Here is a 12,674-nt window from a genome sequence, read left to right as displayed (position 1 = left end):
TTGCAGATTACATTCTGACGAGATAAAACTAATACGTAAACTTGTGACAAATCTGTGAAAAATAAAACCCAACTAAAAAAAAAAAAAAATGCATATTGTGAAGCAACATGTAGTTATGCTATAATAAAAGAGGTATTTTAATAACGCCTGTTAATTTAATTAATATAAAGTAAACCATTTATATATGTATGACTAAGCTGCTATCATTAGATAGATAAATTGTAACAAATCGACTGTTAGGCTTTCTTCTTCAACTGACATAAAACTTGATGGTAAATTCGAATATGTAATTGACTACTTAGCTTTTTTTCCCCTATTCTATCTTACCCCATCTCTCTGTCCTTACACAAAATATAATATGAGCGTTCTTCAAGAGAGTTTTATATTTTCGTTGTTGATATGTATTAAAACTAATTAAAAATGTTAACCGGAATAAATAAACACGAAAGAGTTTTGAAAAGTAGGTTAAAATATTTTAATTAAAGAAAATTAAAATAAATCCGTTAAAAGTATCTCTAATTCTAATTACCTTTAGTGAATTACTTTATAATCGATCAATATTAATACAATAATACTGAGATCAACTATAAAGTATCATTCTTTTTATATCATTACATGACATTTTTTGAAGTTCTATTTAATCTTGATAGTTGAAACTTTAAATAATCGATCAGTTCAGAGTTAAATTATTTATTTTCTTGACTCCATTGAAGAAATAAATACATCAAACCGAGTGTACTCAAACTGGAAACGCGGCATTACCTTCAAGAAATTTAACACCGAAAAAAGCAAAGAATTTGTATGATGCTAACTCAAGAAACATTTATCTAAATGTTTCTTGAGTTAACCAAAATCTACATTAATTACATTTCGCGGGCTTGGAAGTAAACAGAGCACTTCCGTGGCCCAGTGGTAAGGATGTTGTGACACATTCCTTCGGATGAAAAAGACCTGGGTTCGAATTTCGTCGAATGCAAGCAACCTTTATAACGACTTTTCAATTGAAGGTGGATATTTTTCCGCCTGTCGGAAACAAGCAACCCGAACATAAAAACACACTGCATTAAGAGCCGTAATAACACAACACTGGTTATGTATAGCTATCGTTGCTTCTCAGTAATTCCAACGGTAAATAGATACATTCCACTTGATATTCTACGATCGTTATTATTAATAATTTTATTTACATGATATCTCCATGAAATCCAAGGGATCGTCACATCCACACCACACTGAAGCGTCCGTAAATTCGCCTTTTGCATCTGTACTGTCTGGCTATGAATCTTTAGAAATGCGCACACTTTAGTGGTTATCTCTTCTATTCGCCATTACTGCGCATGTTCAGAGTCAGTTTCCCTAACCACAGTTTTCAAACGCCTATAATATAATATAATAATTTTACTTTACGCTTTGAGTTGAAAATAAAGCTGGGATTCGCAGCATAATCGCAGGATCTCAATTTGAATATATTATGCGGCTTTTGCGAGGAATGGATACTGATGTTTAAAAGGGTGTTTATTTTCTCAAAAACAGTTTCACAGGTCTAATGTTAAAGTTCGTTGAGCGATATAATGCACGATGACTTCATGAACTGTGTAGATGTGCTATTTATTATTACGTGACACCACCAAGGACTCATCATGGAGCAACACTTCACATCACACAACCAACCTCTACACTTTTTAATAATTCGTCTACAGGGAACGTCATTATCACCACATTTCACTACCTACCAATATAATTTGTCTATAAATTGCGTATATTCTTTGGCCGATTTGACTGTATGCAGGATGAAAAACCTGAGTTTCCAGAAGAGTAAACCCTGCTACCTCCGTATTACCTCGGCTAATTCACTTTCGGCTGAAACAGACCACATACTCGTAAAAATTCCTCTCGTTATGACGAGAATAGAATTCCGATCTTTTTCCAATCGAAGGACGTATGTCGCGTCGTTCTTTCAGACGGAGGAGCTTGTTTGTCGATATTCTGAACGTATCCGAAGGGAAATTCTTCCTACTTCGAAACTTAATGTTCAACTAAGTAATTTGGTTCGAAAACCAAGTGTTTCACAATTTTTCGCTAGTGACTACGAAAACACCGAGCAGCCAGTTCCTGTGACAACATTCTGCGTCATGGGAGTAGGCTGTTGATAGTGGGAGCTTTTTTTTTTTTTTTTTTTTTTTTTGCAATGGCTATTTAATTTGAGGAGATGAGTTAGCGTTGCCATACCTTCTTACGTGGCTAGCTATTCCTTTTAAATTTTTCAATTGCTCACAATAATTATAAAGAATTTTAAAATAATAATACTTATATATATAATGGCCAACTGGTCACAATATTTGTTAAAAATTTCAGGCAGAATATTTTTTTTTTAATATTTATTCTTGAAAATTGCTTTTGCATAAACTAAATAACAATTTTTTCTTTTCAGTAAGAAAAATTTCAAACATTAGAAAAATAATGAAACATTAATATTTAAAAATTTAAAGGAAATAATAAATTGCAAATAACTTGCAAAGTCACTGAATTTTTTTTTAAGAATTGGATACAGATTCAGATAATCGGGGTTTTTAAAAAAAAGTCATATTTTTCATTCTCGTTATTATCTTCTCTTATGTTTTCGTAACACACAAAAGTAAGCGTGTATAAAACAATCTGATAGCTGATGCACGTTCAATCTTTTTTATTATTTTTTTAATTTTTTTTGTAACGTAACCTTTCCCTAGCGGCAATTTCTTTGATAACAAATCACTTTGGAAATACGAATTAATTGCAACAATCGCCTTTCAGATTTATCATTTGGTATCATAACTGCCCTCTAGTGGGTAATTTTTATTCAACAGATCTCCGTGAAAGTATTAACCACCGAACTACCTAATCATATAGAATTACTGTACATTGCGGTACTTACAGTATGGCTGATCGTTAGTTTTTCAGTGCACCTCGTACATCACTTAGAATATTAATGGCGTGTAGAGCTTTGTTATCGTCTCTGCCTTTCGTTATTAACCTCTAGAAGTCGTTGTCACTTGTAGAAAAGATAAACTGTAATCGTACTATTGCTCACTAAATCAAACCACGAATAGCTAGAACTTATACGCCTGTTTCCTGTAATGTGAAATATATATTCTGACATAATGGCGAAATCGGAAACAACGCATTAAAGTTGTCGCCAACTAATATTTCACTAAATCTATTGTAATTCTCTAAATCCTAGTGTTTCTCTATGTTTCCTTGCAAGATATTAAAAATTTATTCACTGCATTTCCTGTTCTTTAAACATAGCGATGATGTATTCTACATTACGAGGTATATTACGCGATCTGTCACATTGTAGTTACACAAAAAATATAATTCCTTTTAGACTTTCTTCTTCTTTTAGCACTTTAATTCTACAGCTACCGGTGACTCATTCACATTTATCTTTCTCCATGAATCTCCAGGCTTGTTTTTGCCTTCCGGATCATCTAACAGTTTTTCATCGCCTAACACACATTTCACTTATTTCTCCTTTGAGTTCATAAAGGACATTAAAAGGAAAACAATACATTTCTTCTTAATATTTAGGTTTTTACCACGTTAATATTAATATTATTAGCATCATTATTATTTTACCATTATTGCTTCTATAAATAGACGATCTTGTTTATGATCATAAAGAATATCGCATTATTGTTAATTCCTAATCCAGTTTTTTTTTCTTATGTTTTTATTTATTTATTTTTCTAGAATGTTCGGCATGTTTTCTTTCTCGTGAACTGTAATTTTTGTTACTTTTTCAAGTACAGTGTATGAAAAAGACTAAAAGAGAAATAACTTGAAACATCATCTGTCATCGTCTGTTAGCTGCTTTTCAAGACTCAAATTTAATGTTTCAAGCCATTATTAAGCGACTGTGAAGGAAGATGAAAAACTAGTCTGCGATCTCAAACAATAACACTCGATTGTTAAAACTAACGAATAAATATTCTAAACTGGTAATTGAAAACAGCCATCGATTGTGGAGAATTTTTATTAATTTAGTTGGTTTTATTTCAGTCAGCATTTACTGTTTAATCGGAAAGTCAATACCAAGGTTTTTTTCCTTTTTTTTTTTTCTTTCTTTGGAAAAAATCTACTTTGGAATTAGTAAGTAGGATTTCTTCTTCAAGAAAAAAAAACTCGATTTATTAATCCTGCAACTGCAAAAATCAAGTAGAGAACCTCACGAGTACATACTATACAAATAAATACTAGTTTGAAATAGGAAACATTTGCCTCTTGTCTAACACGAAGCGGGAATGCACTCAAAATCCTCGATGGTGACAGAGAAAGACTGGTTGCCTAGGAATTTAAAAATAAATAAATAAATAAAATAACATAAAACTAGAAGTGTGCCAGCCCTTTGGGGGAATAAAAAAGGCGTCAGGAGATTTTTTTATTTTATTATAAATTCTATATTAAAAAAAATGCCTTGTCTAGGTAGAAACAATACAAATGCTGTTTTTTTTTTCTTTTTTGTAGCTCTCACCCACGAAAGTTGTAAACCTATAGTACGTTATTATAAAACCTCTCTTTTCTTTCCCCATAAATGAAGAAAAGACTATTTTGTTCAGTAATTCTGGATATAATTATTATATCAGTCATGGGTTGACTATTTTAGTCTATAGGGATGACAGTCGATCCATTTGGGACTTTTTTTTTTTTTTTGAGAACCACACACACACACACACACACACACACACACACACACACACACACACACACACACACACACACACACACACACACACACACACACACACACACACACACACACACACACACACACACACACACACACACACACACAGGGAGATAGAGAGAGAGAGAGAGAGAGAATAGGAATTTGTAGCATACCAGACAGTTCATAAGCAAGCTCAACCATTCTTTACACAGCTGCCTGATTTTTCTAACTAGGCAGCTGTGCAAAGAATGCTAACGATCGTGTCTTTCCCGAGCGCTTGTGGTTGGTGGAATTCGTCGTTGTCCCCTGCAGGCACTCTCGTCACTTTGGATAACAAGAATTCTTCTTTCTCTACCACGATTAAATCTATCATTCGAGGTACACGCCTGCACAACTAGAAATACGCTGGAGGAGGCAACACCACGTTAGTATAATGTGCGTCATTTATTATGCTTTTCAGCTAGAAAGTTTTAACTTAATTAAACCACATAAATTGTTTCGGTCAACACATCGCCATTATAAGCTCTTCTAGGAAATATAAATAAAAAAAATCTTTTGTTGGTTATGTATACGTGCTGAGAAAAATGTAATTTTAGTCTTCCAAATATTACAAATTTTTAAATATTACAGAAATGTATTATTTGTCAATACAAAAAAAAAAGGAAAAAATTCATTTGTCTTCCGTGAAAAACCCTTATAAACATTTCTTACGGTCTAGACCATTTTAATTGGTCTTTCCAACCACTGCTACCTATAGCGCTACTGAGAAAGCTCATTATATATTACTAACAGAGAAATTACGTATGTACGGTAAATGTTCAGTCATTATTATTAAATTTTTACCGTTTAGCGCAGAGGGCGCACTGTTACAATTAAGCTGGTTTGTGACGTGCCGTATTGCCATATTTTCTCTCTCTTGTACACTCCAAAGAGCTATTTTTGAGAGAGGGCGCTACCATATTTTTTCCATACGATGTAAGTTTACGATTTGCTGTTTGCTAAATGTAAAACAAGGAAATACCAGTTTGTTTCATAACGGGGAAGGGAAAAGAGTATAATTAATTTTTATGGGAAGGAAAGTTTAAGTGGTAATAACAGACTTAATATGCGCAGTAAATTACCCGAATAAAATAAAAGAAAAAAAAGGAGGGAAAATATGTGCACTGCTGAACTTTACTTAATTCATCATCTTTAATTTAATCACCTTGCTGTCTTTTCTTTTATTCCAGACTTTAATTCCGGTTTTTGTAACGGAATTTATAACTTATAAAAAACTTCCAGTTTTTATAATTTTGTTATAAAATTATAATATATATATATATATATATATATATATATATATATATATATATATATATATATATATATATATATATATATATATATATATATATATATATATATATATATATATATATATAAGTCAAAATCCAATATTGGCCCGATTAATAACTGTGTGATGGTATCATTACTTCCTTTCTCACACAAGTGGTGTCTTCTTTGATTAATCCTACAATCCTCTGAGCTTTACTAATTGTCTTATTATTATGATTGCTGAACTGAAATTCGCTATGAACCAAAATAAGTAAATCTTTATAATCATGAACTTTTCTTAATTCCGACTATTAAATTTAAATCAAAGATTATCTTCTTACTAAATTGCATATACTTCATTTATTCACCTTCTAATCATTTTAAACCCACTTACCTGTTTACTCTTCCAATGTTTTTAGTGCAACCGGAAAACAAATTACGTCATCAGAATAACTGACTACTGGAATCTAGTCGGCGACTAGAGGAAAATTTTCTAAGCCATTTTTCGACCGGTTCCAGGGTTAGTCGATCTCTGGCACGGGCAAGCAGGGTTTTTTTCTCCCGGAAACTCGGGTTTTTCATCTCGTAAACTCAAGAAAATCGATCGTAGAACCCACGCTATTTCAGACATTAAATGAATTTGTTGAGCCATTCTCTTCACTGTGTGCTGCTTAATTAGCGATAGCCTTGGACCAGCTATCTTTGATTGGGTAACAATGGAGATTGAACTGCCCACTCAGTCTCCAAAAGTGAGGTAGGGTTAAAACGGCCTCGCCTACTCCCTATACGGGAATAAAAGGCATCAGCTGATTTTTTGTTTTTTAATTTTATTTAACAGCAAAGAGAAAAAAATTTAATATATGAACCTAAATCATTTATGAATATATCAAGTAGCAAGGATCCTACACCGAACCGTGTGACACTTCATTCAACCTAGCAACCTAACTTTGACGACTCTTCTCCGGATACTACTACTTCCTTTGACACATTTTAATCAGCATATTCTTATAAGACTGATATAATCCAAATAAATCATATCGTAGCCATTATCTTCATCTAATTTCCCTCGCGACCGCTGTATAAAAAGTAAGTAGATTTGTCATAACTGACCTCCTTTTAAATAACTTATGCTATACCGTACTCAACAACAGATCGCCATCAAAAATGTCCTAGAGAAAATTAATCCTAATTAATCTTTTCGTTACGTTGTAGCACTAAGAAAATTTAATGGTCTATACTTCTCCACTTTATATAATAATCCTCCCGCCCTTTTTGTAACTGGAGTAACCCCTAGCAAACTTTCAATCAGAAGGGACTATTCCCAATCTTAAATCAAAAGTGGATTAATTAACCCTGATATACATTTGCTTATTTAATATCAATGGAAAGCAATCATCCCTACATCAAACCTTATCAATTGCTGAATGATTAAGAAAATCAAAAATGTCTTCTATCTGTATTATGCCATTGGGTAAATCTTGTCCTTCAAGTCCTATCATCTTCTAACCGGCCGATATTCACATACACGCAAAAGCACTTATTAAATTCTTCTGTAACTAGAGATGGATCATTCAAAATTTGTCCGTATGAAGTGGTTACGACTAATTTGTTTTTGTTATCATTATCCCTCTTATATGTCATTCAAATCGTCTGGGATTAATTTTAGCGATTTTTTTTCCCGTCGATCCCATGCACGTCTGGTAGAAGACTCTGTGGAAAATCAGTGTCACGTGTAGCGTAGTAAGGGTGGAAAAAGAAGCATTATATCGACATTTGTCTTGAAGAGTTGGAAATTGCAGTTGTTCGAAAACACTTTTTTGGGGAGAAATTTTTGGGGGAAAGAGAAGCAGGGTTGATATGTTTATAGTTTGACTAAAATATATGTTGAGTAGCTGCTGTTCTTGTTTTAATAGGAAAGAAGAGGAAGGATCGACCATTTTAATGGGGATAGTGACCATGGGAATATCTATAGAAAAGATACGGAACTAAAACAGTGCGTCCATGAGATGGACTGAAGAGCATTCCGGAGGGAGGGACCATCTATCAGCTGAATTGCTTTTCTCAGGACAGTCATCAAGAATTTTTATGGGGAGAGGGATGTACCATCCGAAACACGTTAAGCATGGGCGGATTTGGTATTGTGAACAGTTAATAGCTGAGTGAATGAAGAAGAGCATCCTTCTATGGGGTGAAGATAACTTAGTTTTTCTTGCAAAAGGGATCTCGGCTCACCTATGCCAATCATTAGTAATACACAAATCATCAGACAGAATCGTATCTCGCTCCTTGGATCGACATTTATCTCAGTCTCTCCTGGTATCACATCAGTAGTGACTGGAGATAAATGTAAATCCAAGAAGCGAGATACGATTCTGTCTGATGATTTGTGTATTACTAATGATTGGCATAGGTGAGCCGAGATCCTTTTTGCAAGAAAAACTAAGTTATCTTCACCCTAGAAGGATGCTATAGAGATCAGAATTTAAGGTAGCGGTGGTTGTAGATGGTCTTGAAACTGGGACGTTGGGACGTTTTAGCATCGCATGGTTTGTCAAGGCATACTATCATCAGCAAAGTTCTAGAGGGGTTTATTAGCTATCCACCGACGCGCAGCGAACCACCAGAAAGAAAACTGGTACACAGTCACAACAAGTAGACCGAAGGATGACCATTTATTGAAGAGGCCTCGAAGTGAGACATAATCAAATTCTCTGGAAATATGAAGAACGATGGTACACGTTTCCAGTAGTGGGTGATGTAGGCTGAGATCAACAATGAATCTAGTTTCGAAATCCATATCGGAGATCGTTGATTAACTGGTAGGTGGGTGAGAAGTGGATTATTGTCCATTATTTTGAAAAGGAATGAGGTGATGGCAATTTGTCAGTAGGTGACATCAGACCTTTACCTCTTCCCCCCCCCCCCTTTTTTTAATACATTGGATATATGCTTGCTTTACGATATAAACGCATTGTAGAGACAACAGAAGACAGAACTTAGTTCTGGAAAACAACGTTTCAGTACCACTGGAGAGATGCCATTAGGACTAGAAGACGTTTTGGTATGTTATTTTATATTCCTCTGATGTTTTTTTGCCGAAAAAACACAGGAAGGAAACAAAGGATACTCTGTTTCTGGTATGATAGGAGGAGGAGATTTGCGTTCGTCTTCAATGCAGGAGTTAGAGGAATAGAGATGCCAGGAGACCACCTTTATATTGATATGCTGTAACATTGGCATCTCTGGATGAGGAGAAGGAGAAGCCCAGGTGAGCAGAAGTTATCAGGTTTTCCGGTTGGTAGATATACGATTTGCATTAGGTCATTGCTTATAGTCTAATACCCTTGCATCTTCCAGCTTAGTCAGTGGTGTTGGAAAAAGATAGTTGGAGTTTTAAACATTAAGGTCACCTAGGAAGATGATTTAGTAGCGCAATTTCAGAAGTCCTAGCTAGATAGTTAGGCTTATGATGTAACATAAGCCTAAACCTCTGCGTGTCACATTTTTTCGAACTACTGCGGGATAAAAAATAGGGACTGTAGAGCTGATCGGGACTGATGGAGACTTGAAAGGAGTCCAACAAGAACCAAAAAAAAAAAAAAAAAAAAAATCTAAAAGAAAAGTTTGCAGCGAGGAAGACGAAAGAACGTGGATATGACACTGGCGTATATAGGATTATTGAGTCATTTGTCTTAGCAAGCTGTTCTGGGATGTTTTTATAGGATTAGCCACAATGTCTTTTGCCAGCAAGGCAGTACGCTACCAGCTGCATGGTTTGATTTTGTGTGTGTGTGTGTGTGTGTGTGTGTGTGTGTGTGTGTGTGTGTGTGTGTGTGTGTGTGTGTGTGTGTGTGTGTGTGTGTGTGTGTGTGTGTGTGTGTGTGTGTGTGTGTGTGTGTGTGAGAGAGAGAGAGAGAGAGAGAGAGAGAGAGAGTGAATTGGGCTTCTTGTCGGATGCTTTTCATTATGAAGTCATATTTCAAGTTTATTGTGTAAGATTTTGGAGCATTTGCAGAAGACAGATAGAAAAAGGGAGAAGAGAGAGAGAGAGAGAGAGAGACGGCTAATGGGAAAAAAGGTGACTGTTAGATAGTCTCGTCGTAGAGAAGCCGAGCGAGTCCTTATGTTCGTGTAATCGATGCATTATTGTGTCAGCGGGTTCCTAAGTGTTTCTTCACATGTCGGTGTCTTTAAGGATTATTAACGAGACAAACAATTATCCTCTTAATTATCTTGTGAAATCAGTCATACAAGGGTCTACATGTATAAAAGGATTTCTCCAAATTAATTATAATAGATAAATCGCATAGAATATTATCAAAACAACGGGCTATCAGATCACTGCATAGTAAATTCTCTCTTACATAATGAAACGCTTCAAAAATTAATAATAAAAATAATAAAGTACTTGGAGTGTATCTCTATTTAGAACTTTGTATCTTTAACTATAAAAAATTCATTCAGTCAATAACCGTTTATTTTTTTTATATAAAAATGCTCCGTATCAGAGATAGTTAATCTCCAAAAATATTGCTTTTTATTTACTAAAATAAAAAGCCAGAAGGCTTCTTCAAAAAGAAATAATTCTGGATTTAATATTCACTTCATTTTTATAATTATTGCTTTTTATGCTGTCCGCTGTAGACGACCTATTTTAAATCACCAAAAATTGATACAAACATTCAAATCTAATGTTAACAAGTTTCTTTCTTATTCCTGGCTTTCAGTTCGTATTACTGCCCTAACCGTATTATTCTCAGCCACCTGTGTATGGAGTTACCTTATGAATATGCCATTAGTATTGACGTACTGTTAATAATTAATAAATACTTCAGTCACCATTAGTATGTTCATTAATCATTACACACCGAAGCAAATTACTCGTATCTGCAAATCGGACTCCGAGAAACATATTAAAAAACCGTTTCGCTTTGAAATAAAATTGTTGTCACGTGTTTTCCTATCAGACGTCTTATAAAATAATAAAAAATAAATAAAATAACCCCTTTGTACTGTCTCTTGTCTCCGCTCATTTCTTTTTATGATGACCTAGCATGCCGTGAGTTAGACATCGTCCCAAATGCAAAATGTTTACCATTAAGCTAGCATTAGTTCTAAGGAAGCGAAGGACGGTATTTAACAATTAAGTAAGCAGCAATAATGCATTGACTTAACGACACTGTTCATCATGGAGCCAGAAAGCGTATAACATTAACCTACATTGCACGCGGCCTCGTCTCTCACAAACCATTACCTATTCTCGTGATGTTTGTTATTTACGATGGAAGATTTCATAAAAACAAAAAAAGAAAGAAAAGTGTTATGATTCTCTCCCGCCACACACACACACACACACACACACACACACACACACATGCGCGCGCGCGCGCACCAAATGAATCAATCGTTTTAATTAAAAAAAAAAAAAAGGCATTGAAATGTGCCAGCTGATTGTTACTAATGAATCGGAAGTGTCTTCAGAAACTGAAATGGATAAATTAATTCTATTTGGATATTTTCTGTTTGTTTAGCATTAGTTAAGGAGAATAAAATGTCCAAAACAATAACCTTTGAGCAGAATTGTTAGTTTTACTAAAACAAAAATTCTCCTCAAATTGGGAGTAATACCTTTTTTTTTAATCATCAGAACAGACTTGTACAGAAATGGACTCAAATTGGTGGTGAAAGCACTTCACAGAGAATGCTAACTCATGTAGATTGAATAGTATCTTCCAGCGTGGTAGGTTCCTATCACGAACAGTTCGTTCCAGTGTCCTACAGATGTTCATTTGGGTCGAAAGGTAGTGACTTAACTAGCCAACGAAGTATAACATCGTCAAGCTCCTGGAACTATCCTCAATTGTGATATGCGTATTGACCTGATGGAAGTAACCATTAGATCGATAAATTGAGAGTATTAAGCAATAATCTTTAATAGGCCGTAGTATTTTTCACGTCACTGTGCTAGTATCGATGGAAGCAAGGTTCGGCATGAAAACACTTCTCTGTCCGACCATTACCCGTACCTTGCAGTATTTCACGGCACAATAGGTCTGTTAGACGGCTGATTCTTGTAATCGTGTTCAGGCTCTTACATTTGACAAGCTGTCTTTGGACATTGGACTGCGGCTGGTTTGTTTTCTGATGGCTCAACTATTTCTTACTGTAATCTAAACACTGTTGTAGGTGAATACTACACTTTTCGTGATCTCTACACTTAAAGAAAAAGAACAGTTATAAAAATTTTGCCGCTAAAAGTAACCTAATTCGAACCAAAATCGAGAGGACTCCACACATTTGTACAATCATATGATGATAGTAGCGTCTGCGCAGTGTAAAATGCTTCACGTGCCGTTTTCAATAAATTGTTCATCTCGCCAACAGCTCCCATAGCATTCTAGCAAAACATGCAAGGCGCGTGATTGCATTTCACAAGTAGTGTGTACATCTCAATGATATCACCTGAACACCGAAGAGAAAGCCAAAGCTAGAATCGACATAGAAGATTAATAGTGTACGCATGTGCAAGTTTTTTTTTTTTCTTTGCTAGCACATCTGTTCAAACGAAATGCTGCCTTGGACGGCTAATAAATGGACGATTCATTCGAATAATTCATAATTCGTGAATGATTAAAAATATCAAGTAATTATAAAT

Source organism: Typopeltis vanoorti, chromosome 14, assembly GCF_054136105.1.
Source record: "Typopeltis vanoorti isolate ZY-2024b chromosome 14, IOZ_Tvanoo_1.0, whole genome shotgun sequence".
Taxonomy (NCBI): domain Eukaryota; kingdom Metazoa; phylum Arthropoda; class Arachnida; order Uropygi; family Thelyphonidae; genus Typopeltis; species Typopeltis vanoorti.
This window is presented reverse-complemented; position numbering follows the sequence as displayed.